Source organism: Podarcis tiliguerta (genome assembly GCF_965153285.1).
Source record: "Podarcis tiliguerta genome assembly, chromosome: Z".
In the NCBI taxonomy this organism is placed as follows: domain Eukaryota; kingdom Metazoa; phylum Chordata; class Lepidosauria; order Squamata; family Lacertidae; genus Podarcis; species Podarcis tiliguerta.
The window spans coordinates 28,973,032-28,996,973 of NC_139553.1; the positions used below are offsets into that span (position 1 = coordinate 28,973,032).

The following is a 23,942-nucleotide window of genomic DNA, read 5'->3' on the forward strand; positions in this document are numbered from 1 at the left end:
CCTTTGGAAAAAGTACACTTTCTTACATGTGCATCCTATGCCCTCCCTAAATTTGCTCTGGGATGTTGGGGGGGAGGGGAACCAAGAACAGACTTTGGGGGCACATGGGGAAAGGATAAGAGAGAAGATCCACTGCAAAGCCAAATGTCATTGCACTGATGGCATTGAATACTACTGCCCCAGGTGCCCTGTCTGCTGCCCACATGCTGTTAGTGGACAAAGGCTCTGCTTTCCATTCTGTTCCTTTATCTTCAAATGGTGGATGCCTTCTAACAGAGGAGTCTCCTCTGGTGGCCCTTCAGAAAGAGAGGACTGCCACAAATTTAAAACAAGTCCAGTAGTTCTAGTGGACTATTGTTTAAAGGGCGGGTGCCTCCAGTGTTTTGTTTTTGATGCCTGTTCAGGCAACCCTAACCCAGACATGCAATTTTAACGCAACTTTATTATGTATGTTTACTTCAAAACTACCGAAATTTAATATCATTTGATAAGTGTTATGCCAATTTGTTTTTAGCATTTGTTTTAATTGGCATTTTTAAATGAACCTTTTTCTCTTTTTTTGTATTGCTTTATGCTTAGATGTTTTTGCATACTTTGGCCCAAGGTCCCAGGGCAGGTTGCAACATTAAAAACAGTTTAAGACAACTTACAACCACAGAAATGAAGTGGGTTCTAAAAGCATATTTCTCAAATGTCAAAAGGCAGAGTAAAGAGGTGCATCTTCAAAATTCACTGAAAGCTGCATAATGAGGGTGATGTTTTTAATGCTAAGTCAAAAGGGCTATGACTTGTTTAGAACTCTGTGGGATGGCAGTGCCACCATTTAGGGACTGTTGCTGAAAATGTCTTCTCCTGGGCCTCCCCAACCCCAACCTTCTGAGACTGACGGGACGACCAAGAGGGCCTCCTCTGCTAATCTTAGCACCCGAGGGTGGTCTGTGGGGAAGCAGGCATTCTTTCAGGTATTTGGGGCCTGAGTTGTTTAGGGCTTTAAACACTAACATGAGCACTTTGAATTGGGCCCAGATACAAATTGGCGACCAGCACAGCTGGTTCTCTTCTCAAAATGGCCAGCCAGATGTTCATGTTCATGAAAGCAGGGCTTGAACACAACAGCGCTCTCTACTCCTGCAGTTTCAAGCAACTGGAGAGGTGCTAATTTCAATTTGGAATGAGGCAGCCTTAATGTATGAATAGTCCTCATTTTCAGTGAATGAATGGCTGAAAACGAAAGGAAAGGAAAGGAAACAGGAAGGCATCACACGATTTCTGCCTTTGGGACGTGCATTGGCTCCTTCACTCTCCCATCCCTTTCTTCACTCCCTCCTGGGCATACATCTAGGCAGAAGCTTTAACAGATGCTGACAGGTTGACAGAGCCTGGTAAATGTACTTGGTTCACTGACATTCGATTCTGAGCAGAGATGGCAGTCCGCTTGGCAGCTCTAAACAACGCAAACATTTGGACTCCATGCAGAAAAGTTTTAAGTGTGGTCATGTTTGCAGACCAGGCCAAAAATGAAATAAAATAGATATTGGATTTCAGCCATATGAGAATTTCATTGTCTTCCTAAATTAGGTGGGGAAATAGGACAATGCTGACAAGCAATGTAGAAGCTCTAGAATGGAAACAAACTCATGGAAGACATTGCCTTGTTTGCTTCAGGCTCCTAAAACTTGTGACCCATGAAGCCAAATGCATAGGCTAGGATGGAAGGAACTGGATGCAGCCAGTGGGCACAATTGTTACCTCTTGTATCTCCCATGAGCAAAGTTTGAGAGATAGGTGTGGTCACCTACCTGTCAGTCACCTGATATCACAATGATGGTAGGTAACCCACTTTTGCCCACATGGTTTAAAGCTATGTGGGAAAAGGCACAGCCTACAATGTGTGATGATCAACTGATTATAGGGTTATCTCAAGCTCTGTGCAAAGAGCACTGCAAGTGGCAACAATCAGCTGATTGTTGGCATTTGCAATAGGGCTCTGCAAGACCCCACAGTTAATCAGTGGACCCTAGCGCTCTGCACACTCCTCTACAAGACCTGCTCAGCAGATGTCACTGGTTTCTGGCTAACAGTTCTCTTGTTAGGTTGATGGCTAGTTAACAACCCAGAATGAAAGTCAATGGGAGCTAGGAATCTCTTTTTTGTGTTTGAATGAGATACCCATCAGAACTTGGGAGAGTGCCAACTATACACCCCAGTTAAAGGGCAGTTGTGTGTGTGTGTGTGTGTGTGTGTGTGAGAGAGAGAGAGAGAGAGATCTAAAGGCACATTGAGGGGACCCTACAAGGTAATTTGTAGTGAGGATGGACAAATCTGTCACTTGGTTTCTCTCAGTTTCTATTTTTTTCCAGTGCTAACTTCAGTTCACATTTACACATTAGTTTATGAGGGTAGGGGGGAAATTCTCATGAAAATTCATTTTAGTGTGAATTTCTCCCATTACACACATTTTTGTATGTCATTTAGAGTATTGTGTACATTTTTGCAAGGCACTTTCCTTAGTATAATGTATTGCTGTATGCTACTTACATGAATATATGCAGTTTCATGCTCACTTTTGCTTACTATAGACATTTTTGTATAAATTATAAATTATTTGTTGGAAAATTCAGAGCAGCATTGATTTTGAAGGATAGCTGTGTTTCTATTGCCATGTTGTTTGGGGTAGTGCAAATTAGGTACATTAAGACACCTTAAATGATACTGAACCGCGTTGGCTCCAAATATACTTCCCATCCCCTAAGCCTCACAGCCATGCTGTGTGTGTGTGTGTGTTGCTGTGTGTGTGTTCATTGGGGTACTGGAATTTAATTTAATTGGAGTTGGGGTACCTGGAATCTACTTTGTAAAAACCTGATGTGGTTGCTAACCACACTATTAATCACACCTGGCTTGGCCCCAGCCATGCCTGCTTCAGAAGCCAATGCAATACAGGAAATTTGAGAGTCAATGAAGTCAGCTTACAGAAGACAAGAGGAGAATCTTTAGTAACATGCTGGGGGGTCATGCAGGAGGACTGTGAACTCCAGAATGAACCCTTGGCTTGCTTGTTGCCTATCCCCATGATGTTACATGTGAAAGAGCAATGCCCATCTGTTTTAGTAATACAGAGACAGTCCTCATCACCTGGATATGTAGCACAGTCTCTTCTTAAACTTGGAAAAATCAATTTGCCACAGAGCCCTTCTTCCAGAAAGCATGCCCTTTCTGAATTAAAATTCACCAACAGTCGTTTCTCAGGTAAAACTGTCACTGACATCATTAAGAATGATTTCTGATGAGGAGCGATATAGGTGCATTGCTGTGCATAAGAACAAAATGCCCTGGTTTTTGTGTGTATGTCTTTCCTGCTATTCATTTCCTCCTTTGGAGGGAAGGAAAGTGTGTGTGTGTTTACCTGTGTAAGCAGGCAGGCAGACAGGCAGGCAGGCAAACAGATACAATACTTGCTTTTATAACTGTGACAAGCAGGCATTTATTTATGTCAACATTCATATCAATTTAGAATTCCATGCATTCTTAACCTTGATGAACAGCAACAGGAGGCATAATCTGTGTACCTGTGTGCACAAATAGTGGAGTTGTATGTCTGTACAGTTAATCACATGTAGTATTCAAGAACTATACAGTCCATGTACCCAGGTACACAATAGTTGAGCTATACAAATCAAGCAGCTATACACAAACACTAGCATATGTGTAGAAGCAGCTTGTAGATGCATTTAGTGTAATTCAATATAACAACAACATCACTTGGGGGTGGGTGATGGACAAACAGGGTGTCAGTTTTGGGCCATGGGTAGCTGTAAGAAATGAGGGAGTAGCCAATGTAGAAAAGCCGTAGAGCAAGCCAAAGCGAAGGGCTAACCAGGAGGCAAAGACAATGAGCACTCCAGAAGAAAGGGCTGAAGGAAAATCTGGAAGACAAGAGCAGAGAATAAGCCAAGAGTCAGGGCAAAGAGCAAGAAGATAAATAAAAAAGCACACCAGTGCTCATGAAAATCATGTTGCTGAAGCAAGCCTGGAAAAAGGAAACCCTTTATATTCTTTCTATTCATAAGGAGCCACTGATCAGCCTGGGTGGGCCACTGTAGGAAGCTTCCCTATGGCAAGACCATTGCTCCACCTAGGTCAATATTGTTTACATTGACTGTCAGCAGCTCTCCAGGATTTCAGGCAGAGGATATTCCCAGCCCTTCCTGGAAATGCCAGGGATGGAACCTAGGAGCTTCTGGATGGAAAACAGCCACTCAGCCACTGAGCTTTAGCTGTTCCCCTAAGGTGGAGTGAGTCTTGAAAATTATTCACTAAGAAGGTTGTCACCTGCATTTCTGTGGTTCATCACACAATGCAAGCAGGAGTGGCCAGCTTGGGAGGGTAGTGCCACTGCTGCTTAGTTAGATGTTAGTGTGGGTATGTAGGGTGGTGGTGAGGTTGAGGTTGTGTGGACATACCAGCAATTGTGCCAGATTGTCTTGGGCAGTGTACTCACACAACTTCAATTTCACCACTGCCCTCCCCTGCACCACTCAGGTAAGCAACAGGGACACCACTGTTGAGAGGGCAATTCTGTGATTCTGCCCTTCCATGTGAACCGCTCCTGCAACACAGTCACACATGGAAACAAGCATCTATTGGCATGGACTGCAATTCAAAATTCTGACAAAATTTTACTTTGAAAGCCCTAAGCAAATTGAGACTTGCAAAGCTGCCTTCTCCTGTATGAATTTTAGAACCTCACTTTGTGCATCACTGTGCTTGGCTGTTAACCAGAAGGTTGGTGGTTCAAGCCCCCCCCCCCCCCCCCCAGGAATAGCTGTGGACAGGATTCCTGTATTGCAACTAGATGGACTAGATGACCCTCTAGGTGGGGTTGCCGTATTTCAGAAAGCCTGGACACAAAAGTTGTTTTTGAGCCATCTTTAAGGAAATTCTCCAGAAAATCAACACTTCTGACAAGGGTTGCCATACATCCAGTGGCGTAGCGTGGGTTGTCAGCACCCGGGGCAAGGCAAGTAATTTGCGTCCCTTAACCCGTGAGCCAGGTAGGGGCAGAGAGCTGCGAGTGTGAGCACCCCCCCCCAGATGTTGCGCCTGGTGCGGCCGGCCCCCCTGCACCCCCACGCTACGCCACTGCATACATATGGCTATTTCTGATGGGTGAATCATAGGTGTGTCCGGGGAGACCTGGACATATGATAGCCCTACCTCTGGGTCCCTTCCTGCTAACAATTCTGCGATTCATTTTTGAGATCTACTATTGAGAGCATCTTGTGACTGCCTTCTGAGACACGCTTTGTTGCAACGTGTGACAAGGGTTTTTCCATCACAAAAATATGTACGTGAAACTACTTGCCCTGAAAGGTTAGACCAAGGATGGGGAACCTTTTTTAGTCAGAAGGTCACATTCCTTTCGGGATCCACATGCCATGGTAGGTGGGGACATAGGGGAAAAGTGGGCAAAACAACACGTGCAAATTTTACCTTTGCAAAGTAGGCTATTTTCTTCACCCATGCTACATCTGCATTATGCATTTAAAGTACTATGAACCCACTTTAAATAGACTTGGCTTCCCCCAAAGAATTATGGGAGATGTAGTGTGTTACAGGTACTGAGAGTTGTTAGGAGACTCATATTTCCCTCACAGAGCTACAACTTCCAGAGGGACCGACTGTTAACCTACACTTAGAACTCTAGCTCTGTCAGGGGAATAGGAGTTTCCTAACAATTCACAGCAACCTGAACATAACAAAGTTCCCAGGATTCTTTGGGAGAAGCCATAACTGTTTTAAATGGTATTACAGTAATACCTCCGTGAATGTCCACCTTGTCTAGCGTCCATTCCAGTGAACATCCATGGCAAACCCGGAAGTACTGGAACGGGTTACTTCCGGGTTTGCTGCTCGCACATGCGCAGAAGCGATAAATCGTGCTTCACGCATGCGCAGAAGCGCAAACTGCTCCGCGCATGTGTTCAGACACAGCACTTTGCCCTGTGTCCTTTTCGGCTAGCGGCTGGGGCTCTGGAAATGATCCCAGCCGCAAAACAAGATATGACTGTATACTGCTTTAGATGTATAGTGCAGATAGAACCTAAGTGTTTATATGAAGACTTTTGATTAAAATTAAATTTAAACATTAACTGTTGTTTTTCAATACTGTTCAATACAAATCTGTGGTTTTTTAAAAAGTAAACAATCAACCAAACAAACAAACAAGAAAACTGAGGATACTTCCTTCTCATTCCAAATATTGAAAGTCTCACTAATGTTTTAAAATAATCTCTTTCTGAACAATGAAAGCAAGAATGTTTCCACTGGAAGATTATAATTCAGGAAATGTTCACCTTTGCCTACAAAGTAAACCAAGTCAGTGTCCTATTTTTAAAGTGATTGGGGGGAGCCTCAAATTTAATTTGGCATTTCACCTTTGTAATTAAGAGCCATCTGTCTTTATTTCTTTATCCTTTAGCTCTGCCTCTTTGCCTGGATTCTTGTCGGGAGATGAATGGAACTTATGGAAGTTCAATATGCTGAAGAGAAAGCTACCACATTTTAAATGAACACAGCAGATGTCATCCGTACCAGGTATGAATGAAGTGGCCAAATGGTTGCATCTCAGTGAGTCACCAACATTAGTACTTCATAACAAAATTTAGGACACAAATGTAAGGGCACCTTACAAATTTATTTATTTTATTTACATTATTTATAACCCACTCTTCACAACCTCAGAGTAAGAAATAACATTGAAACAATACAATAAAGCAATGTTTCAATTAAATACAAACTAATGTGAAGCCAATACTATACTAGCAGCATAACTACATCAGCTCAGCAATGGGTACCACTTTCATCAAAAACATTGATGAATGGTGACAGGTTTACCAGGTGCTGAAAATCCCAGCATTATTGGTGCAACTTACACTTGAGAAAACAGAGCAGTTAAAGTTGGGGGGGCACTATTGAGATATCTAAAAGTTAAGGATCAGAGATGGGGGGTGTTGGTGGTGAACAGTATCAAGCCAGCAATCAAATTTCATTCATTGGTGTCCAGTTATACACAAGCAGGTGTCAGCATCGCCCTTGAGCCAGTGCCACTAACTGGACTCATACGCTTCAGCCCCGACTGGGCTAGGCGAGCTGGGTAGCACTTCCAGAGACCACCTTCTGCACAGGAACAGGTCAAAGTGCTGTGGACTCACAGCTTAGAGTTGTGAGCACCAGATTCACTCCAACAAGAAGACAGTCGTCACACAGCAAAGTACAGCAGAGTATAGCAGAGCATAAACGACTCGGAGAGCAGCTCTGTAGAATATTTTCTTTTATTCTATCTACAACTATAATACACAACTATGTACAGAGCTAAATGAGGTCTAAGCGAAAATGCTGACCTGCACTGAGTGTCTGCAGCTGCTCTTAGCAGCAACCTTATCTATACACACGATCTCTCTCTAACACTCAGTCTCTCTCTCTCTCTCTCTGATGTGATGTGGAGCGGAATAAGTAGAGGGCAGAAACCGCCCCCTCCTCTCTGGAGAATCAGCAGAGAACATCAGCAGATTCTTGGATATGGGAGGGGCGAAATCTCCTCATCAGGTGCTCTACAATATTAGACCATAATAAGTGGTCAGTCTCAGTTATGTGGAGTGCTTAAACAGGTGCATATTCCACTCAACACCTGGGATAGTCAAGCCTATCAATTCTGATTTTTCTCTGTTACACATTTTCCCAGTCTTATTTTCACTTCACCACATTTCTTCAACAGTCTGCTTAAAAGAAAAAGAGCCCTCATCAGCATATCTGTGTATATTCATCCTAATATGCATACTTCTGTATGCAATTTTGCCTGATACACATATTTCCCCAAACAAATTCTCCTAATAGTGCATATTTGTATGTTATATGCATTTTAATGCACACTTTCCCATAAAACATATCTATTTTTGCACCTTTTATATTTGATTGGAGAACTAAATTGCAAAATCCATGGAAATGGAAAGTTCAAAGGATGACTGAACTTCAGAACACATATTGTTGCAGAAAAGTTAAGTTTGCATTAACATGCTAGCCAAACCATATTTCTCCTTCATCCCTACTCAATTCATGAGATGGTCTGTGCAGTGACATTAGTACTGGAGGGGGGGGCTGCTCCAGCTCCCCATTACATGATTATCTGGACATGAATGCACATATGACTATACCAAGCTTCTACTTTCCATGGTGTTTTACCACTGGGTCAAAAGCATGAGTGCAGAAGGGAAATGGCATACCCTTACCTTTCTTTATTGTTTCCTCTGTGCTGAATGACAGACTACAAGCCTTCTGGACAAAGTTTGATGGTGCTGTATAAAATAAGAACAGCAGAAACAACAACAAAGGATGAGAAGAATTTTGGTGCACTACATTCAAAGACTGTCCTCCAGAAAGGGCACTACAGTAGTCTGGTCCAGTAATAACTGGTTCATGTGTGACTACAGCTGGGTCCACTAAGGTCAGATATTTTCCTTCTGCCCACAGCTTTTCTGGATCCAACCTCAAGATACTACAGCTCAATATGTCAGGCCCACAGAATCTGTGAAACTCCACCTCCCCATGAGGCAACAGAAGCTTGTGCCCACACCTTGTAATTGACAACTGAACAATCCTTATTTTGCAGTTCCAGCCTTGCAAAGAAACAAAAAACTATAAGCTGTGCTTCAGTGAACTCTCTCTACTGATTTTCTTTCTGTGTCTTTTGTGTTTGCTTGTACTAGTGTGGCTTCTAGCAGGTGGGGTAGGGTGGTTGAGTGTGTGTGTTCGCATTTGGCAAATTGTGCTGTTTTCTTCCCATTTGCTTTCAACTTTTCATTGTTGGGCGTGCTCTTCCCCCTTAAAAAAGAAGAAGCAATGATAATACCTTAAAAAAACAACAAGGGGTGGTATTAATGGAGGGTGGGTATAGATGGCAAGTTGCTTGCATATGAGTTGGTACATGCTGACACTAAACCTCATGAACTCTGTGATTTGTAGAATTCAACTTAATGAAGCTTTTCAATAAACTGGATCTAAAGGTTCCCTATCCCCAAGAGCAGGAATCTTTCACCTATAGAAGGAGGTGTATTTTCAGAGGAGGGGAACCTTTGGGTCTATTCCCTCATCTCTTCGAAGCCAGTGGCAGCAGTGATTCTCCAAACATAAAAGCAATGGTAAAATTCCCTCTGATGGCCATTTAGCACATTTTTAAATCCTCACATCTACAAGCAAGTTGGTATCCTTGCCTCTCTGAGCTGAATAATATAACTTAATTTCAGCTTTCTGATCATAACAATTCAAAGGGAATGTTATGCAATTTATTCATCTTTGCTTGCAGGAATTCATCAAACAATCGCAGCTTAATGCCCCAGTTTCCCTCCCTATTTGCACAGATGAAGAATTATACCAGCTCCAGCTCAGCAAGGGATAGCAGCATTAAAGACACTGCATGGGGAATTTTTCCACTCATATTGCTAAAATCCTTCTCAAAGCCTCTATTGCTATTGAGGTAGCAAACACCAGCCTCTCCACCGCAGGGGCTCCCAGTCCCGTGGCATTAACCAGGAGAGATAGGAGGCAAAGAAATTGTAAATCTCTAATGAGCCATGCAACCAACCTGAACTGGGCTTGTTCCCTTCGCCTTTCTAACCCTGCCAATATAATCCTGCTAACCTCTTCCCCTTTTGCTGTGTTTAGACTGAGGCTGGCCCAAAATTTGCCTCAAATCTTCCCACAAAATATTTCCAGTCCCTGAAGAAAATGGGGGGCTGATTTTCTACTACTCATGTCTCATGCTTTTCTCATTTTAAATCTTTTTAGAGCAGAAGCCTGGAGACAAATCCGGCAATCTGCTTTTCTTACTGTGCAATACATAAGACACCAAGAGTACTTTATAAAACATTCTTGGCTGACCCTTTCTTGGGCAGGTTGTTGGTTAATGGTCTAAGATGGTTGATGTTTCAGTACTGGGAGCATATGACTGATGGTTGGGGATCTCTGTATTTTTGAAAGAGGTGACACCCCTCCAGCTGAGGAGAAAATACACCTGTGTTTGAGAGGGAGTGAGAAGGTGCTCATGCAGAAAGAGGGCTTCTAATTGGAGTGCATCTGTCTGGGGGAACAAAACCCACCCTACTATTAGACAAAGTGAGGCAATGGTTTTGGTTGTCAAGAAATGCAGCAAATTCTTTACTTCCTTCAATTTATTGTAGTGTATGTTCTTCCCTGCTAGAGATGATGAAGAAGCACACTTCTGGGATCTTCTGTCTCAGCTGGCCTTGGGTAACATGTTCCTTGTCTTATTGTGGATGGGGGTTGCCACCACAAACAGCAAAATATATTGGGCCAGCTTTGCTGGTTGTGTGCGTCCTGCCTGCTAGGGGTTTCTCTTGCCCACTGTATGTAGCATTACCATGGTGGAAGGATCTGTCAAATTTGGTTCTCTCTGTTTCTTGTTTTTCCGGTCTTAAATACAGATTTGCATTAAAAAAAAAATCCTCATGAAATTTCTTCAATATTTTATTGTGGATTTCTTTTATTAAAAAAAAACATTTTTGCCTGCAGTCTGACTAATGTGCATGATTTTGCAAGCAATTTCTTTTAATATAATGCATTTTTGTATGCTGTTTTCACTGATGTATGCATTTCCTATGCATATTTCTGCATAATATGTGCATTTTAGTAAACATGCACCTCCCCTTCCACTCTACAATTTCCTTCCTCTGTTTTGTTTTCAGTACTATAGAAATTTAAACTGTAAGTTCCTGTTTGTGTGCTGTATTTTCTTTCTATGTGTGATAATGTTACGCTACAAAGCACACTGGATATTACTTTGGGGCTCCCACAAAATTCTGTACACCCAATCTACACAAATAAATGCCAGCTAAGGAATTTCTCTGTTGCCTGTGTCTTTCACAGCTGGCAGGCTCATGGGCTTCCTGTACTTCCACCCACTGGAGGAAGAAGAGGAGTGGGGGGGTGAACGCACCACCCCCGGCAGTGCGATCCCAGTGGGTGCTATCGTGGCTGCCCCCCCCACCCGTGCTGGGCACCACACCCCCACAGACGGCATGCCATGCCCCCAGGACACGCGCCAGCCTTGCCCCTGCCTGCTCTCCACTACCCCCCGGTGCCGGAGCATGAAGCTCCACCACTGCTTCCACCTGCCCACCAGTTTATTCATTTTTCTGCTGCTGCATTGCTAAAGCGACTGTATTGCTTTCTTCCAGCTGCTCTGGTTGTCATCAATAATTTCACTGCATCATCCAGCGTTGGACTATGACAATCCTCCATCTTAAGTGACATCATTTCTGACTCTGGCAGCCTTCTGTTCATAAACCGTCTTGAGATGTATGATGAATCAATGGGAAATTACTGGCTTTTTGACATTGCCTGGCCAATTTCTCTGGCTCTGGCTCTCCTGAAATTTTCAGCTCCCCACCCCCAATTTATGCTGCAAAACGTTTTGGAAGTGCTTTATTTCTCCAACACTGTGATTTGATGGTCAACTTAATAAGGCAAAGACTGCTGTGCTGGAGTAATGAAGCAACTCAGGAAAATGCAACCCCAATGTGCAACACCTTATATATATTCTTCATACATACATACATACATACATATGCACATACATAATTGTATTTCTACGCTACCTTTCCACATGCTCAAGATAGTTAACAACATGAAAAAATACATAACTACAACATAAGAACAGTAGTAATAATAAATAAAACATTAAAAGGCACAACAAAACTGCACAATCTAAAATAAAGATACAAAAACCAACAACAGCAACAACCCCCTTCCCAACAAAACTACCCAAACAATACCCTAGCCCAAGATTTTGTTAAGCAGCCTCACCCAGGCCAGGTGGGAAAAAACCTACAAGGCAGGGAGCAGGTCTTCCGGGACTTACAGCCCTATTCTCTTGACTGTGATTTAACTGTTTTCAATAGAATTGTAGAGTTGCAAGGTATCCCAGGGATCAAGCTGGTCCAACCCCCTGCAATGCAGGAATCTCAACTACATCACACATAACAGATGACCATCCAACCTCTGCTTAAAACTTCCAATGGAGGAGAGTCCAGCACATTCCAAAGGAGTCTGTTCCACTGTCAAACAGCTCTTCTTGGTGTTTAGTCAGAATCTCGTTTCTTGTAACTTGAAGCCATAAGTTCAGATCCTGAACTATTAGCTGTTTTTGCTGCTGCGTCACACTGTTGACTCATGTTCAGATTGTGGTCTACTAAGACCCCTACCACTAGCAAGCCAGGTGTATATTTCTGCAGCTGATTATGCCAGCCTAAGGGTAGAACCTTATGTTTGTCCCCACTGAAATTCTTTTATCAATTTGAAAAGGCAGTAAGGAAAACTCTCTTATACAATAGAGCTGTCAACAGTGCTCCTATTGCCGATAGGCCAGCTACCTACTTAACTGGTAAACTTTCTATACATTTTCCCTAAAAGGAAACTAGTTTGGGCCCAGTTCTCAAATCTGTTAAGGTCATATTATTATTATTAAGCTTGCCCTAGGACCTTAAGACCTCATGGTGATGAATGAGTAATAAATCTAATTAATAATAATATGGATAGAGAAGGTTGGGTTGAGTTGAATAGGGCAGTCACATCACTGAGCTCTTTTCTATCCAGGTCAACAAGATCAGCCCTCCTGCTCCCCTTTGCATGAATGCAAAACTGCAATAACAAAAATGGGAGCTTTGCCTTGAGGACTAATGAACTGCAGTAGCCATATTTGTGTCCATAAACTGAGGAGTGCCCAAAGTATATATTTCTTTGTTTTTCTAGCAGGGGAGGGGCGTTTGGTTTGATAGAATTCCAATATCAGGGTGAAGATCTATGAGTCTTACTATCAGTGGTGTTTGCTTTCTCACTTTCCAGCCTTGCAAAACAACAACAATATGCCCTTTATTATATTATGCAAAGATGGTTTGTGCTACAAATGTTGCAACCTAATTGGGACACAAAACTTGTTAAAATCTAACCACAGACCAGCTTCACAGAGCAACTCAGAACAAGAGAGCATTGAACTGATTCACTGTTGTTAACCTCTGCCCTTCCTGGGAGCTAAAAACTGTTCATGTCAAGCGTTTAAGCTGGAGAACCTCAATACCTTCTCAAAGAAAGAAGGATGATAATTTAGAGCATCAAGGACTATCTAAACCAAAATCTCCATTCAAGGTGGTCAAAGTTGGCATTTACTGGCAGGTATCAATCAGCAACTGGTAAGTGACCAGAAATTCTTCACATGGAATTTTTTTCTGTAGGAAAAAGGGAGGAAAAACAGCTGGAAAGCAATCATAACAAGAGCCTTGCAGAGCTTAGAGGAATATGAAGTATAAAGAGATGATTATTTCCTGTGGATATTGATGATGAATTGAAGGGGATCTGGAGCAAATAAGAAAAATGATCACCCTCAGAGATGTCTGAACTTGCCTTGTTTCAAGGTTAAAGGGGGGTGGGGGTGGAAGAAACATCCTTCCTGGAACACCTGAGGCCTCAGCATAAGGAGAGTACTAAATATCTGGGTCACAAGTAATCAGAAGTTAGAACTTCCTCTTGGCCCCTTCTCATTTAATTAATCCTTCCTCCACTTGGACAATGTGGCGACAATGTTAGTTATTACAGGGGACATTTTACAGAGGAAATTAATTCATGTCAAAGAAATTGCATGATGTGCTAAGTAGCAAGATAAATAAGCAAACTCTGTCTCCCTTCCTTAAAAAAAAAAAAGACCCTGCTTGGGTTGCCTTACTGAAAGGCTACCCACAGGGAGTCTTGCTTCTGTAAACCAGTTACTGTAGTAGATATAATCAGAGTTTGTGTTGAAGTTGTTGATCTTTTCTTCATACAGTACTCTGAGTGAATGGCTTCCACAAACCATGAAAGGTTTGGCTATTAAAAGGGAGGATGTGTGTATAACACTGGATGCCCCAAGATGGTCTGCTGCCTGTGAGTGATCCCATGAGGAACAGTGATTTCACCCACTTTTATTTGTTTGTGGAAGATTATGCAATGCAAAAATCCTGTATTTATGCAGCAATTCAAGCTACAGTGAAACAGGCCAGGGGGAGGGAGGAAGATTGCTCTGCCTGTCAACCACTATCCAGAAGTCTGGGTCAGCCTTTCCATGCTGGACAATGTGCTGCCAATGCAGAGCAACCCATGGCCACATCCACACCATACATTTAAAGCACCACGATACCATTTTAACAGTTGTAGCTTGCCCCCTCAAAGAATCCTGGGAACTATAGTCTGGTAAGATGCTGAAAGATGGTAGAAGATACTCCCACCCAAGCTATAATTCTCAGAGTGGTTTAACAATCAATCCTGTTGGACTGTGGGAATTATAGTTCTATGAAGGGAATAGGGGTTGTCTAGCAATTTTCAGCACCCTTAACAAACTACACTTCCCATGATTGTTTGGGGGAAAGCCATGATTGTTCAAAGTGGAATGATAGTGCTTTGAATGCATAGTGTGGGTGTTGTTGGTTTGTGGCATCCACCTGTCTCAAGAAACTACGGAGTATGCCTCTGCCCTCCAGGGATGAAGTCGAATCGCTGTGTTAGCAGCACCGAAGTGACCTCCATGGGCTGCCCAGATGACAAGACTCCACTCTTGGCCTCACTGATGTGGTCCAAAGGAAATCAGAGCAAACCATTTGGCACAAGCTTGGCTGAAGGAAGTAGGCGTACAAGGCGCCACCCAGATGTCTTAGGGACTCCACTCCAGATTTGTGTAGGGTTTACTCCATAGCCTTTTATTCTCTCAAAGATATCCCACAAGTCAGCAGAGGTTTAGGATCAGAGGTTTCCTTCTCCTAGATGGGCTACCTTTCCAGGTTGATGAGCCCCATCTGACCCACACTTCCCTCTACAGCATGTGCAGAACCTGCCTTCTTGACTGTTGGACCCAATGTTGGTCTCGTCTGCTCAATCTGCCAGAGCCTGTCTCTGCATGCAGGGGAAGTTCCTATCTCACTAAGGGTTTGAGACCCATCGGCTACCCTCACCTGATTTAGGCAGTCAGTCAAAGCAGTTCCTGGATTGTAGCCACTGTTGCATGCTGACAGCTTCTGGGAGCCACAGGCAGTGCCAGATTACCAAATAGGCAGAGTAGGCACTGGCCTATGGGCTCCACACCTTTTAAGGGCCCTGTGACAGCAGATCAAAATAATATTGATTTGATCAAGAAAGAAAATTACAATCAAGCTTTCTTAATTCAATGTTATCCCACTAGAGCGTGCACACGTGAAACCTCCAGATACGAAGCTTTTTGTGGGTAAGTGTGTCACGCGTTCCCACTGACTCCAGATCCTAGTAGAATATTCGCAAGTAGCCCAGTAGAAGCTTTGAGATAATTTGTGAGGGGCCCCCCAAGATTTCCACTGCCTAGGGGCCTCCACAGGGTTTAATCTGGCACTGGCTCCAGTTGAGAGCTGAGTGCAGGATGGGAACCAAAGGTGGACAAATTACCAAAGAAGGAGCATGACATGTCCCCCACCAGAGGTACTACCCCCTCCCGCAACACCCCGTACATCCCTGTGTGGATGTGGCTCCTGGCATTAAGAGAAATGGAGCATGTACACATCACTGCTTTGTGGAGAAATAGATGCTGGAAGGAAGGAAGGAATTTGCTTCATCAGTGATCACAGCTCCCTGGGAATTTTCCCACAAACATTGGCAGCACCACCGCTTCCTACCTAACACATCATGCACAGGTATGACCACCCCAGGACATGGTTTGAGGGCACAAAGGAATCTTTCTAAAGATAAGGAAGTCTGGGTAGGAGACCACGTGGGAGCCACACACCCTCCTTGTGCACACTGATTATGGAAGAAAACTCTCTCTTTCTCTCTCTCTCTCTCTATATATACACACACACACACACAAACACACACACACACACACGCCATGAAGAAAATAAATAAAATGTGGCCGTACAGAATGGGGAACCTTTGCGGGGGATGCCTGGATGAAGGCTAGAGAGGGGTCATTGAGAACATGTAGAAACTAACCTACTATGCTTAGATAAAACTCAGATTGTCTGCTCCTCCCACTTTTGTCTCCAGCTCCACCCACTAATGGCATGTGGCCCTTGGAAGGTTACCCAAAATGGAATGTGGCCTTTAGGCTGGAAAAAAGGTGTTTCCCACATCTGGGCTGCTGCCCCAATAACCAAAGGATTGCAACAATACACCCTGGGGCCAGGCAGCACCTTCCTTGAATGGGAGGGTGCCCCTACACGCCTCTTTGTACCCTGACTGAAAACATGGTCAGGGAAATGCCGGCAGCAGAATGTAACATACAATGATATTAATCTCTCTGTCCACTTTTGTTTCAAGCCCTGTGGCACATGGAAGGAAGTGAATGTTGCCCTTGGAAGGAATAAAAATTTCCTTGCTCCTGCCATATAGATAAGAGAAAACAACCACAAGGGCTACTGTTTCATATGTGTTCCTACTGTTTGGTATAGGTTTATATCTTTATGTGTATTTTTGTCTGTCTATCTATCTATCTATCTATCTATCTATCATCTATCTATCATCTATCTAAATTTAGTATCTGAATTTTCTTTCCTCCACAGAACTTGTTAACTATGCAGACCAAAGTGTAGACCAAAGGAACTAGGCTTCCCATATACAAGGGATTTCGATTTTTTAATTTGATTTTTGTCTGTGATCCTAAGCTCCAAATCTGATAGCACTAACCCCCAAGTAAATACATTAAGCTCAAGCTCTTTCTCTATCAAGCCTTACACATATACAGAAAAAGAGAGGGGAGGGGAAGAGAAAGGCAATGAAAGCAGGACTTATCTGCGGATGTTCCTAGATGCAATCAGCCCACCTTTTTAATGCCCTTGCAATTCCAACCTGGGCATTCGTTCAGAGAAGACAAACCAACTTATTTGGCAGCATAATCCACCTCATGAATTTATGCCTCGCCTCTCCCCAGATTCGAGAGCCTGGAAACACACAATCTTCCCTGCTGCGTTTTTAAGTCTACATCCTCCCAGATACAAGATAAGGGCTTAATAGCTCCAATTCAGAGCTGTTTTCATATTCAGGCATAAGTTATGGATACGGCAACAGATCAGCACTTCTTGGCCATTTTTCATTGGCTCTGGTTCACTGCTTTAAACAGTCTGAGTCAAGGCCATGTTTTAACGCCATAGACGGTCTATTCAAATACCAGTATGACCACATTTTAAAAGCCACCCTGTACCACTTCATTGCCGCAGATGTCCTTTACATCTGGCTGGGGCCATTTCTCTGCATGTCAACAGTAATTCATTTTAACAGCTGTCTCTTTTGACAAGCTTAGTGTTAGACTCTAAAATGACAGGGTGACAGTTTTCCTTTTTCTTGAAACAGAGCATAGTGCAAATTAACTGTTCGGATGCAGGATCCCTGAATGCTTTGTGGAGGGGGGAGCGCAGTGCTCAGAACACATTGAATAGATTTGAGGAACCGTTTGCATTGGAGAACTAAAGATGCTTTAAAAAAGAGGGGGAGGACTCAAGAGGGCTTAACAAACTAGGGTACTTCTCATGCGATTCCTATCGGTACTTGAAACTGCGGAGCCCAGAGCACCTTAAATGCAGATGAAAGAGGCATTGAAAATAAACAGCAGGAATTTGCAAACTAGTGCAATGGATAGATTTGCTGTCCTATGCAAATAGACAAGATAATGTCCTGTCTAGTGATTGAGCACAGTTAAAATGCTTGGTAATATGTATCAGCTGATGGTTTCATAGGCATCAACCTACAAACAAACTGTGCACACACCATTGCATGTAACTGTTTTCTCTCTTTCTCTCTCGTGTACACATATGCACACAACAAAACTACTGAGTGTGATAATTGCATCATTTCCATTTAATGATGTACAATCCAGCATGGGCGACTGTTTTAGATCCACAATTATATCAAGCCCCTCCTTCTCTGGATTCCATTTTGGTGTTTGTTGAGCTAATATATTTTAGGGGAGCAACTAGACATTTAATGATGACACAAGCTTTCAAGTCAGTTTTGTTTTTTGCATCTGTCTGCCTCAAGAGACAATTGAAGAGTGCACCTTTGGAGGTGAAGTCAAACTGTGCCTGCTGGATGAGACATGTTTTGTTGCAGCTGGGGCAGATGAAGGCATCCGATTGTGCTGTGGCAGATGCGCCATGGTGTTTCTTCTCTCTGTTCCTCCCAGCAGTCATTTCTCCACTGGTCATTGCTGTGGATACACAACCTTACTTGTCTGTCTCCAGACACTTCAATCAGAACTGAGAGAACTGTAAGCTGTGGCAACCTGAGCATGCACAGATTTTTTAAAGAGGAAGGGGGAGGAGGAAGAGGAGGAGGAGGAGGAGGAATGAAACAACTAAGAATGGTTAGTGCATCCATTCCAGTTTAGAACTCAGAACTTCAAGCCATGGGATTGAGAAATCAAAAATCTGGGAAGAATTTCCCAATAGCCAAAGCTTTAATAATGGTATTTCTACCAATGTAGAATATACAAACCAGCTGTGTGGTTTTTATACCTGTTCTTCTAAAGTTCAAAAGGAATGGCTTGGGAGGTTGTGACAATCTCTCACCTGCTGGAGATTCCTCCAGAATGAATTACACTGATTTTTTTAAAAAAATGCATTAAATTCACTTGTAATAATACTGAAACTGGAACGTGATGGAGGTAGGAGAAGGAGGTAGGTCTCATAAAATTAAATCTAAATTTAAAAATAAGATAAAACACTGTAAATGTTTGGAATAACTAATTAGAAAGATGTGCACTCAACTCTGGGAGAAGTTCTTACAAAACAAACAAACAAACTATTGTTGATTTGCCCAAATATAATGGAAGACTGGTGCGTTATTTTCACCAACACATTCATTATTGCTACATTTCCCCATAATCTATGTGATTTTTTTTGATATAATGTTTTTTTGTTTGAGTACTGCATTGCAAAATTCAGAGGAGTGTGATTTTTGAAGGATAGATGTGTTTCAGCTGCATATTGTTTTAGGAAATGTGAAAATTACATTTATCCCACATCCCTTCAATCTACCCACCACAGATAGCACAACTCAGATGTACAGCCTCTGTTTTGCATGAAGAACACCCCAGGTTCAATCTGGGCCATCTCCAGGTAGGATTGAGGGAAAATCCTGCCTAAAATCCTGAAGAACTGTTGCCAGTTAGTGTAGAGAACACTGAGCTAAATGGACCAATGTTGTGACTAAACAGCTCCCTATGTTTTTCTTTTCTTTGGGGGGGGGTAGCTTTTCAGTCAGACAGATGTGATTTTATCTTGATGCACTGGGCCTCTGCACACAAGGTGCAAGCAGACTTCTGCTTAAGCCACAGCTAGTGAAGTGAAACCCAGCTTCCTCTAAACTAGAGATATTCTTGCCTGATCTGCCAGTGGGACTCATGCTGTGTACACATACTGTGCTCTATAAATAGTAATGTCTTCTCTCCACGGAAAAGGCTATTGGAAGGGAAAATAATCCTGTATAGATGCCAAGCAAGAGAAAACTGGTCCCATTCTCCACTCTGCAGGGAAGCTGGAGCACTGAAAACTCATGAAAAGTAGAAGGGATCGCGTGGGGAGAAACTCCTTCATGCTTCATATACCCCAGCTATATCTCAATCGGTGCAGTGCCTGCTTGTTTCTATTTGTCTATTAAATATGCATACAGGCAAAGCAGAGGGGAAGGGTCATAACTCAGTGGGAGAGCATAAGCTTTGCATGTTGAAGGTCCCAAGTCCAATTCCTAGCATCTCCAGGTAGGTCTCAAAAAGCCCATTGTCTAAAACCCTGGAGAGCTCCTGGCACCCAATGTGTTGTTGTTGTTGTTGTTGTTGTTGTTGTTGTTGTTGTTGTTGTTGTTGTTATTTCTTTACCACCCTTCATCTATACAATGGTACCTTGGGTTACAGACGCTTCAGGTTACAGACGCTTCAGGTTACAGACTCCGCTAACCCAGAAATAGTACCTTGGGTTAAGAACTTTGCTTCAGGATGAGAACAGAAATTGTGCAGTGGCGGCGTGGCGGCAGCAGGAGAACCCATTAGCTAAAGTGGTACCTGAGATTAAGAACAGTTTCAGGTTAAGAACAGACCTCCAGAATGAATCAAGTTCTTAACCCGAGGTACCACTGTAACACAGAAATAAAAATCACTCTTTAATAAATAAAACATAGCATAATTCACTAAGGAACTACGCACCGTGACACAGAACATTTAAGAACCAAACACCTCGACAAACAGGAATGTTTTAAACTGGTTTTAAGGCCACCAGCAGGTATCCCCTAGGAGTGAATTCCAAAGCTGGACCACTGCCACCGAGAATGCCCTTTCCCACGACATCCTTCTCCTGGCTTCCATATAAACAGGGCACTTCCCACAGATTGTAATGCCCAAGCTAGCTGGTAGCAAGGAAGGTGCTTCTTGTGGTTCTTGGGTCCTAATTCGCTCAGGGGTTTATATATATAGAGCTTCTCATGAACATCGAAATTGTAACGTTAAGGCAGCATTGGCCACAAAAGTGAGAACTGCCAACAGGGATGGGGGAGAAATTCAATTTCATTTACGTTTTAATGGGAAACTGCCTGATTTGCACTACTCAAACAGGCAAACCCAACACAACTAACCTTCAAAATCCACACCTTCTCAAACTCTTATGATGCAGCTCTGCAATCAAACCTTGTGAAGAAAAAGGCATATGCTAGAGTAAAGTGTGCATAAGATTGCAAGTACTGGTGAAAGTAAGATTAAAATGCACTGTATTAAGTAAGATTGCTTGCAAAAAAAAATAGTGCATATTAGTAAAAGAAAGGGGGTATATTAGTCAAAGATGCATACAAAATTGGGTTTACTAGGAGAAATGTGCACTAAAAGGCTGGTGAATTTTCATGAGTGTATAGAGATAGAGATAAAGAGATAGAGGAGATGATAGAGATTGAGATAGATAGATAGAGAGATAGAGAGGAGACCCCAAATTATTGTAGAAATGTGGAGAACTGAAATTAAGATTAGAAAAATGAGTAGTGGAGAGCAACAAATTCATCCACCCCTACTAGTGAAGATTAAGTGTTTGTACTATTTCTTTCAGCTGTTGATGGTCTTAGGAGCCCTAGGCCAAATGCTCTAGACTGGTCCCTAGAGCACCTGCCACATGAATCCATCTCCATTTGTTATGACACCACTGTGCTGGCACATCCCACATCCCTTCATGCACAATGGTCATGCACAATGTACAATGCCGTGGAAGAGAGCAACCAAAGCACTTGCAAAAATGTGAATGAAATCATCTGTAGCCTATATCACCGGGCAAAGTAGAGTGCAATAGTGTTGAAGGGACCCTGGCTCCATCTGCTAAGATGGAAGCTCTGCTCTGAGTGTTCTACCATGAAGCTTGCAGAGAAAAGATCTTTTCTACAGGGATGTCCCTTCCCATTTGCCAAATTAGTGTTTGGGCATCAGGTTAAAAACCACTGGGTAGCAGGGGCTTTTGGTGGTTGTGTATCTTACTTTATTATTTATTTCCTAAATTTTTACATCACTAGATTGTGGAAAATCTCAAAGCAATTCCAGAGGGTGTCTACTCTAAGTCTAAAGTTAAAGAACTATAAGAAAGGATAGCCAAGAGCCTTGAAGTTACCAACAGACTGCTGTATTGTTTTTAACACTTGATTGGGAGCCGCCCAGAGTGGCTGGAGTAACTCAGTCAGATGGGCGGGGTATAAATAATAAATAATAATAATAATAATAATAATTATTATTATTATTATTATTATTATTATTATTATTGGCACGTAGGTCACCTTGTCACAGTCTTCCTCACAATGGTGGCATGTATCCCATTTCTATCTAATTATTTCTTAATGTATGAGCTGTATCAAACTATGTCCTACACTCAGAGTAGACTCACTGAAAATTAATGAACCTAAGTTGGTTATACACAGAATGGACTGGGCTACAACCATGTATGTGCAACATGCAAATTATATGTGAATATCTGCCTTTCATCTTTTGTTGACATTTTTAGTGATGCATTTCCACTTTGGGGTGACTATAAGTGTCACCCTGTACATTTTGCTCAAACATTCAATGACATTTGATTAATTGAATTAAGCTGGATTGCTTTTACACTTGTACTTCCTATGTTATGTCTTTGCATTTTTTTTTAGGAGTTCTTATTTTCAGTGTTGATAGCTTATGTTACAGTTATGGTAATGTTCCTAGGTGGTGAGTTGTAAGCCACCTTGGGGATCATATGATTGAGATGTGAGGCAAAAACATGATAAACAAACCATATTAATAAAATTGCAGAGCCATGATAAGAGACAAGATAGGGAATAGGAGGGACAGAGATAACCAGTTTCTTTGTTCTGTTCTAAAGGTGTATCCACAATAAGATAATAGTGTGAGTAAAATGCAAGACTAAATAATAATAATAATAATAATAATAATAATAATAATAATAATAATAACAACAACAATAATAATTTATTTATACCCCACTAACAACAAATTTAAAACACTTAATTGTAATACAACATAGATGCAGCATAAAATGCAGTATAAAAGCATTAATAACAATAAAATTCAAAGTTCAAAAATCAATTTGGGGAAATCCATCCAATAAGCATTAGATAGTCACCAGGACTAGCTGGCTGAATTAGTTCTACTTGGGCCAGCATATTGGCTTATATTAAAATATCCAAAATTATTATCTACCTCTTCTAAGTGTTTTCATCTCTGCCCAAAACTATTCCTAATTTTGGTGATTTTTGCCACTCCTTCTGAAAATATTGGCTTATGGGTTTAAATTGCCTCTCATGTAATTGTTCTCAGCCACGTCGTCATCATCAACCAAATTGGGTGGGCTGTGTCGATCAACATCATTTTATTTGCTAATGTCCAGTGGTGTCACCATGCCAGGCACAGTGACATTGTAACATTGTCCTTGTTTGGGTGGGATCACTGTGTTGGAATTTGGTGCGGTCACTGCAGTGGAGTGGAGAACTGAGTGGCCTCATAAGACTACCAGTTGAAAGCATAAAGAAACTCAGGGCTCATTATTCCACCTGGCAAACCAAGTGATTCTGCATATAAGAGTATAAAGAGTCCTAACATTGGACATGCTAAGAAAGACTGACTGGAGGTGAAGGAAGGAAGGAAAGCCATATGCATGGCAATATGTAATAATCACAATAAATTTATTATTTATACCCCACCCATCTTATTGAGTTGCCCCAGCCACTCTGGACAGCTTCCAACAAATATAAAAGCATCATAAAACACTAAACATTAAAAGCTTCCCTATACAGGGCTGCCTTCTAAAGTCTTCTAAAATTTGTATAGTTGCAAGAAGTGAGGTTACAGGGAACCAGGCAGAGAGACTTCTCCGTAGTGGCACCCACCCTGTGGAACACCTTCCCATCAGATGTTAAGGAGATGAGTAAATATATAATATTTAGGAAACATCTGAAGGCAGCCCTGTATAGGGAAGCTTTTTAAGGTTTAATGTTTTACTATGTTTTTATATATGCTGGAAGCCGCCCCTGAGTGGCTGGGGCAACCCAGTCATATGGGTGGGAAACAAAATAACAACAACAACAACAACAACAACCCTGGCTCAGATAATTTACTGGAAGCGTTGTAGCTTATTGGAAAAAATAGCTGTCAAAGAGAAATCAGCACTCCTGAATGGGATTAAAACTAGCTATTTTGGCAGAGCTAGTTTAAAATATTACCTTCATACTACACATTTTCATCTTTTAAAGCAGCCTCCTCCAACCTCATTCCCTTGATATTTTGGACTAGTAAGCAACCCCAGTCAGCACTGCAAATGGGTTGGGGCATTTTTAGTCTAAAACATGGGTAGGCAAACTAAGACCCAGGGGCT

The 23,942-nt window shown here is 42.2% G+C and overlaps 1 long non-coding RNA gene across 1 annotated transcript; it reads right to left on the reverse strand.

Annotated features, from left to right (window-relative positions):
• Positions 1-3,500: 3,500 nt before the first annotated feature.
• On the reverse strand, positions 3,501-17,074 carry LOC310669772. Its single transcript, XR_014507375.1, has 3 exons — positions 16,886-17,074; positions 8,289-8,354; positions 3,501-3,926 (listed from the first exon to the last, which is right to left on the reverse strand). It is a non-coding gene; the product is annotated as an uncharacterized lncRNA (long non-coding RNA).
• Between the last annotated feature and the right edge of the window lie 6,868 nt (positions 17,075-23,942).